The sequence below is a fragment of the Cervus canadensis genome, chromosome 5, assembly GCF_019320065.1.
Source record: "Cervus canadensis isolate Bull #8, Minnesota chromosome 5, ASM1932006v1, whole genome shotgun sequence".
Taxonomy (NCBI): domain Eukaryota; kingdom Metazoa; phylum Chordata; class Mammalia; order Artiodactyla; family Cervidae; genus Cervus; species Cervus canadensis.
Window position 1 is genome coordinate 29,368,369 of NC_057390.1, and position 7,601 is coordinate 29,375,969.

Sequence of the window (7,601 nt, forward strand, 5' to 3'; positions counted from 1 at the left end):
AATACAAATGCTGAATAATAATAACAGGGAGTCTTTAATAACAGGGGTCCTTTAATAATACTCATCAAGCATAATGACATTACTAACCAGTAGGAACAGGACTCTGTCTTGTTAATCATTAGTTCGCATCATGGGAAACTGGTGGGGGATTGGCATCTTCTTCAGGTTGGTTTTGGCGCCTCAGGAGGCAGAGCCTTTAGGAAAGCTGGTCTCTCCAGCTAACACTTGAATGCCTTTAGAAAGACATCGTGCATGCAGGTGAGCGAGGAGGGGACAGGCGCCTCAGAGTTCAACTCCTTGTCCACGGATTTAAAATTTTCCATTCCTAGGTGGTTGGGGGAAAGAAGGAACAGTACTTTTTTTTTTTGGAACAGTACTTTTGAGACCTAAAAAAGTTACAGGCAGGCTGGTCTGGCCGATGGGCCAGTGTGGCCACCCAATCCTGCCACAAGATGGCGACAATCCAGCTGAAAACACCTGCCCGGGCCGGCCCTGTGGGTTTCCAGGCGGGGAAGGGCTTCCTCCCTCAGACACAAAGAAGGGATCCTTCGAGCCAGGGAAAAGGGAGTTTGAGTGCTCGCAGAGCGGGGATTGGGAGCCTTTGCCGCGAGAAAGTAGGCCGGGGGAAGTAGGGCGGCTACCTTCTTACTCACATAGGTTTCAACTTTACAGGACTTGAAAAGCTCGAGGGGAATTTGTGCAAAAGCACCCGAGAAATTCCAGGTTTGACCCCCTCCCTCTGCCTAGAGGACCGTCCAGATGCTTCCCGTACCGGCGACATTCCCGGGATTCCGGCAGGGGGAGCGGGTGCTTCCCCGGGCGGGGCGCGTTCAGCCTGGCCCGGGACCCGCAGGGAGAGAGGCTGGGACCCGGCCCGCCCCGTCCCTAGGCCCCGGAGCTTTGAGGCGTGAGACTTCTGACTTGAGCCCCCGAGAGGGATGCGCTTGTTGTTGTTGTTTAGACGTGCTCCTAGGCTCCAAATCCGGGCAGCAGCCACAAAAGGCGCCCCCCCGCCCCTCTTTCGCGGCACATTTTGCCTGGGAAAAGGTCTGCCGGCCTTCCGGGGGTTGGCAGCGGGGGTTCTCTTTGTTTTCTTGTCTTTTGTTTTGAATGCAAGGAACCGCCACACCCGCGTTTGTCTCAGTCGGGAGTGAACTTGCTTTGAAACGTAGAGCTGTTAGAAAACACACAGATTGTCATCTCCTAATCGCCCTGAGGTATGCTGTGTATGGGGGCTGCCGAAACTGGACCTGGCTAAGCCTGGCTTCCAGTCAGGCTAAGTCAGCCTTTAGCCTGACTGTGGCAGCCCCTGGAGGATCTCTATTCCTCCAGTCCGGGTGTTGGCCAGCGCTGGGAAGCAGAAGGGGAAGCCCAGAACAATGGGGTCACTGGCTTCAGTTGGCCATTTATCTGCCCACCCTTCTGGGGTCTGGGGTGAGAGTAACAGAGAGCTTTGATTGAATTTGTGCCACAAACAATTGATTGCCTTATTTAAGCCTATTTATCTCGTTTAAACCAAGGTTGTATACTCCTCTGTCCATAGAATTCTCCAGGCAATAATATTGGAGTAGGTAGCCATTCCCTTCTCCAAGAGATCTTCCAGACCCAGGGATCAAACCTGGGTTTCCTCCTGCATTTCAGGCAGATTCTTTACATTCTGAGCCACCAGGGAAGCCCATTTAAGCCTTACACACTATTATTATCTTCATTTTACAGAAGAAGAAACCAAGGTTTAGAGATGTTGAGTAATTTGTTTGCCCAAGGCCACACAAGTCTTAAAGAGTGGGGCTGGGATTTGAATACAGATCATTTCTGCTAAGCACCAGGTTGTAGTGCCTCCTTCGGGTAGTGCCCACAGCACCACTGGGAGACAACAGGGTCAAGTCTAAGGACATACGTGATGCTGTGATGGTGCTTACCTCTTCCTGCCTTTAGATGTGTGCTGGGCTAGTCTGGCCTGTCTTCTTTCCTTCCTTCCACAATTGCTTGTGTGTGTCGCTCAGTCGCTCAGTCGTGACTGACTCTTTACCCATGGACTGTAGCCCCCCAGACTTCTCTGTTCATGTACTTCTCCAGGCGAGAATGCTGGAATTGGTTGCCATTCCCTTCTCCAAGTAAATTCAGATAGTAAAGAATCTGCCTGCAATGCGGGAGACCTGTGTTCGATCCCTGGGTTGGGAAGATCCCCTGGAGAAGGGAATGGCTTCCCACTGCAGTATTCTGGCCTGGAGAATTCCATGGACGGAGGAGTCTGGCCGGCTACAGTCCATGGGGTCACAAAGAGCCAGACATGACTGAGGGACTTTGACTTTCACTTTTCTTCAGGGGATCTTCCAGACCCAGGGACTGAACCAAGGTCTCCTGCTTTGAAGGCAGATTCTTTACCTTCTGAGCCAGCAGGGATGCCCCTGTAATTGCTTATTGAGTGCATATTATACACCAAGGATTGCCTAAGCACTGAAATATCACAGGGAATGAGGCAGATGACACTACGTAACCTTTGGTAAGTCCCTTAATATTCTAGTTTTTAAGCTATTGTCTCTCACCCCAAACCATCTTCTATATGTGACTTTAAAATACTGCAGCTGGGGACTCTGCAAACTCTTTGCTGCTGCTCTCTGTTAAGCTCTGTCAGTAGGGGTGCTGGAGGGAGATTCAAGCAGGAGGAGAAGGAAGGCTTTCTGTTGGCTTGCTATCCCTATCAGTTTCACCCCAGCATCAGTGGTAGGTTGTGGCCCCCATGTTCCTTTAGTATCTCTATAGAGTATCATTGTGCCCCTCAGCTGTATGCGCACCAAGGGTGCAGCCACCCCTCTACAGACTGAGCCTGGACTCTGGGGGCCCCTCCTCCGACATCCTAGGTTTTTATAATCCAGTCTCTTTCCTTTGTTTCCTGGTCCTGGGATGGTAACTGCTTAATCCTGTCTCTGTTACATCATTGTTCCCTTTTTCCCCAGTCTTCTAGTACATATAATGGGTGATGGACTGGTAAATATTTAATAACCAATGCTCCAGGAAAACAATAAGAAACTTGATTTGTAATGTGTACTGATTTTTGTAATACAGATCATTCACCATGTATAATTTTTAACTGCCTACATGGCATCACTGAATTTCACAAGTTGATGTGAACAGTTTGTGTACATAGATGCCTGCAACCAGTCCCCTAAAATGAATTCGTTCTGTTGAAGGACCTAGTTTGCTTCCTCTTTCCATGACTGGGTCCTGACAACACTTAAGCTTCTGAGAATTGATTTTTGTTTTTACTATAAAATGGAACTACTACAATTTCTTCCACCTAACTGACAGTTGTTGGGATGATATGACATAACACATATAAAACACTCTGCAAACTACTTTTTAAAACTGGGGACTCTCACAATTTGGGGGCATTTCTGCTGGAAGGATATAAAGCTGAGACGATAAAACTGGGCAAAATATTTTAATGACAGCTCACAGAGGTGTTCCAAGTACCTTTAGAACTTCAGACCAGGTGTGGAGCCTGGTGACTGAGAATCAGAACTGTGGTCATAGCAGTAACTGGGCTATGATGTTACTAAGTGTATTGATTAGTTTTTCAAGGACTCTAGGACTGGATATTGTGCAAATCAAGAAAACACACAAAACCAAGGGACAAACGATTGATATCATTCAACTAATAGCACATATGTTGAGCAGCATTGAGCTTTTACACTTTGCACTACTCAGTTGTACAAAGGAAATAAAACTTCTTTATCTTTCCATAACTGATCTAATCTTGTCTTCAGATTTTCAACCCATGAGTAATGAGAGAAGAAAATAATCTTTACATTTTCAAATCACCAGTATCTCCATCTATGCCACTTAAATAATCTCTTTTGAATGACTCTGAATTTGTAAAATGCTCAGTTCTAAATAGATAGCCAGTGGGAATTTGCTGTTTGATTCAGGGAACCCAATTCTGGTACTCTGTGACAACCTAGAGTGGTGGGATGGGCTTGGAGGTGGGAGGGAGTTTCATGAGGGAAGGGACATATGTATACCTCTGGCTGACTCATGTTGATATGTGGCAGAAACCAACATAATATTGTATTATCCCAATAAAATAAAAAGACACCTATGTAGGTTAAAAAAAAAAGAGTTTGGCATAACTGAAAACAAATTAAAATTTTACGTTAAAGAAAAAAGTAAAGTCATAGGGAGTACTCAAAAGAAAAAAAAAACCTCAGTTCTCTCCATTTCCTCTCCCACTCTCATTTAGGTTACTGTTGCTGCATTTGGGGAAAGTGGGAGCTTACATGACTTCATGGCACCAGGAGAGAGGAGGACTCAGATCCACATGTCTCCTGCTTCCTAGCCTGGCCACTGGACTGGTCTTACCCAATCTTTTGTCGCTCACTGGCACACACACGTGGAGTCTGAGTTCTCAGACACTTCCTTCTGATTTGAAAAAGTACTACATACGGAGGTTTTTTCCATCCTGACTCCAGATTGGCTGTTCATTCAGACCTCAGCCCCTTTCTGGTACCTCACTAAGGCAGTTGGGAACTCTATATCTCTATATGCCACACACAGGCTATAGAGAGCTGCCTCTGCTCTCCTGCCTTCTCTGAGACCACACCATCATTTTCCTAGGCCGGATATAGAGAAGCTAAAGGCTGGGCTTCCAGAGGCCTGCAGCCTCTCCAAATCATGCCCTGGGAATGGAGTCACCAAATTCAATTAACTTGGGCTCCCCACTGCCCAACCGGATGTCTCGATAGTCTCCTCACCTTGAAGTTCAGCCAGGAAGGAGGGACTGGAACTCTGCCATTGGCATCTGAACATCTCCGTCTCCCTCTGGATCTACTGTCCTTCCTTTCCCACACTTATACCTCTTCAGATTGAACGATCCTCACCATAGCCTCCTATCCTGGGGGACACCAGGCCTCATGAAAAATGGCTAAAGGAGTATCTTCTCTACCTCGGTCTGGGTTGATGGTGAAGCCTCAGTAACTCTAAGATCTATGAGTTACAGAGGATGAAAATACGTAGGTTTAGTACTCTCAAAATATTGTATATGAATGCTTCATATATATGAAGTATTCCCCATTATATATGAATACTTCAAAGCAGAAGATCAACAAAAGTAGAATACAGTAACAATTTTGACTAATGTTCTACCGATAGTATTTTCATAGCTAAAAAAAAAAGATCCTTGGCTTCTCTGCTTACTAAAGTCATGCATGCTTATTGTAAAACCAACAAAACAACCCAAAATACATTTCTAAATGTACAGTGAGGGCAGAAGAGTTCCTTAGTTCTGGATTGGCCAAGGACTGCTGCTCACAGAAAAGTACAGCTTACAAGAGATTTCTCCTTTAGAAGGTGCCAGGGTCTAGGGGCATTGTCCTTACAACTGGAAATCTCTCTTGAGAGTTGGAACCCAGCAAGGATATTTTCCCTCGAGTTTGGGGATTATGAGCTTGAGAATAAGAATATGACCCAGGGGCTGAACTGGATGGTGGGATATATATGAGGCGTAGGGGAATCGTGGATACAAAATTCCAAATAAATGTGTTTCTGGAACCAACCTGGATTGGATTTCCAACTGAGCTTCTGCTATATCTTTCTTTATGAGCACAAATGCATCCTAGTTTATTTGGGTGTGTTTTACAGTGTTTGATGACATTTATATAGTGGGGTAGGAGTGTTCCTTCTCAGTGACAATATTCTGGAAGTATGATGGGCTGATGGGTCCCAATATAATACAAATACTCTGATAAGTACCATGTGCTGTCACTTCCATTCTCCCTTTTTGTCCTCCAAACAGCACCTTGCAGTAGCTAACTCTGTGTAACAGATGAGGCAGCAAGAAGTCCCCAGTAGGTGAACTGATTGCCTCCAATCTCATAGAAGGTAGAAAATAGAACTGGGACCACACCAATGTGCACAAGGAACATTGCACACCAAGCCATCAGCCACTGCAGCCGCCCCTCAGCATACCCTGAGGGGAACTCAGGATGAAGAAAAATAGCATGCTAGCCTTAGACAGTTAAGATGTATATCAAAGGAATAATTTAGGTGAGCTCAGACTCTTGCATCTTCCCATACATAGAAAAGCATTGAAATCATAAACTCGAGATGTCTGTTTTTGTGTGTGTGACTAGCAATAATCTTTTGATGTTTGACTACATTTTGTTCTTTTTTTTTCCCAGCAAAAACTACTTACCCTGGCTCCTTTCTTACCTTTTTGAACAGTCCAAAAAAGCTATCTGAGAGGTTATCTCCCAGACTGTAGTCCTCTGTATGGTCCCAGAATAAAACATGACTCAGCTTTTAGGCTGTGCAGTGTTTTGTTGAGTTATTCTCAGTTAATACCTACGACGGCTAATTCTCAGTTCCAGGTCTCTTTTTCTCTGCACCAGGTTGACCCCGTAAGGCAAATGAGGAAGAGCCAACTAGCTTTCCTTTGGTCCCTTTTGGAGGCTGGGTGTTCCAGAGCAGAGCTGAGGTTTATCAGCCTTTGTGCTGCTCTGCCCCAAAGTCAGGTGATTAGTGTAGAAGTCCCAGTGACCAAATATCCAAGTTGACTTTTGTGTTTTCCCCCATCCTTCTCTCCCACTTTACAGATGACACAGCTGAAACCCAGGGAGGCAGAGTGTGGATCAAAGAGGAACTTGAACAGGGGAACAGAAGAGGTTACAGTACATGCTCAGTTTGGAGGATCAGGGTATAATTGGTGCAAGTGGAGATGGGGAACAGAACCACCAATAACTAAAGACATCTCAGCATTCCTGGGCTCTCAGGAATCAAAACTCTGAGGGTCAGAACCCAGGCAGTTCTCAGTAAATACTAAGTCAGTAATTTTGCATGTCCTTATTGCAGTCTTCCTTCACTATCTTCTCTCCCCCATCAAGCTCAGGATTCTATTTCCTCCAAGGAATAAAACTGCATTATATATAACATTTGTAATAAAGGCCTTGATAAGCTTTTAATAGCCAAAAAAATGTATTAGTAATTACCAGAGAACTTTTTTGATTTCTCTTCAAATATTACTACCTCTGCAAATTCTTTGAGGGGCAGTATGAGAGTACATGTTAAAATATTTAAAATATCTAGTAGTAGTACACTACTCGTAAGTCCATCCCTGGGGTCAATTATGAACTTAATAAGAGAAAGAAAGAGCGGGTTTCTCACAGCTGAATGAGATCTCTGTTTCTGTTCTATTCTATTCTGGACCAGCAACATTAGCATCACCTGAGAGCTGGTTAAAAAATGCAAATTCCTGGGTCACAAACCTACTGAGTCAGATATTCTGGGGGTAAAGCCCAGCAATCTGTGCTTTAACAAGCCTTCCAAGTGTTTCTGCTGCACCCTCAAGACATTCTTAGTCTGGACTGTATACACATTTCCCCTGCTTTTGGGAAATAGAATGTTCCTATGAAACCTTTTGAAGCCAATATTGTGTAAATCAAAGAAGCAATTACCTTAGGACACATCTTGCTCATGGATGAAAAAAATACATCAAGATAAAGCACAGATACTCACAGATGCAGTTCAAAGCTATGGCTTCAAAGCTTGAGGCTGAGATGCTGAATGTGGTTCCTGGGGAGGGGGCTTGGTGTCACTACTCAGGGTGA

The 7,601-nt window shown here is 45.0% G+C and overlaps 1 long non-coding RNA gene across 1 annotated transcript; it reads left to right on the plus strand.

Annotated features, from left to right (window-relative positions):
• The first annotated feature begins 566 nt into the window (after positions 1 to 566).
• Positions 567 to 6,300, plus strand: LOC122442589. Its single transcript, XR_006269665.1, has 3 exons — positions 567 to 723; positions 2,326 to 2,503; positions 4,241 to 6,300. It is a non-coding gene; the product is annotated as an uncharacterized LOC122442589 (long non-coding RNA).
• Positions 6,301 to 7,601: the final 1,301 nt, after the last annotated feature.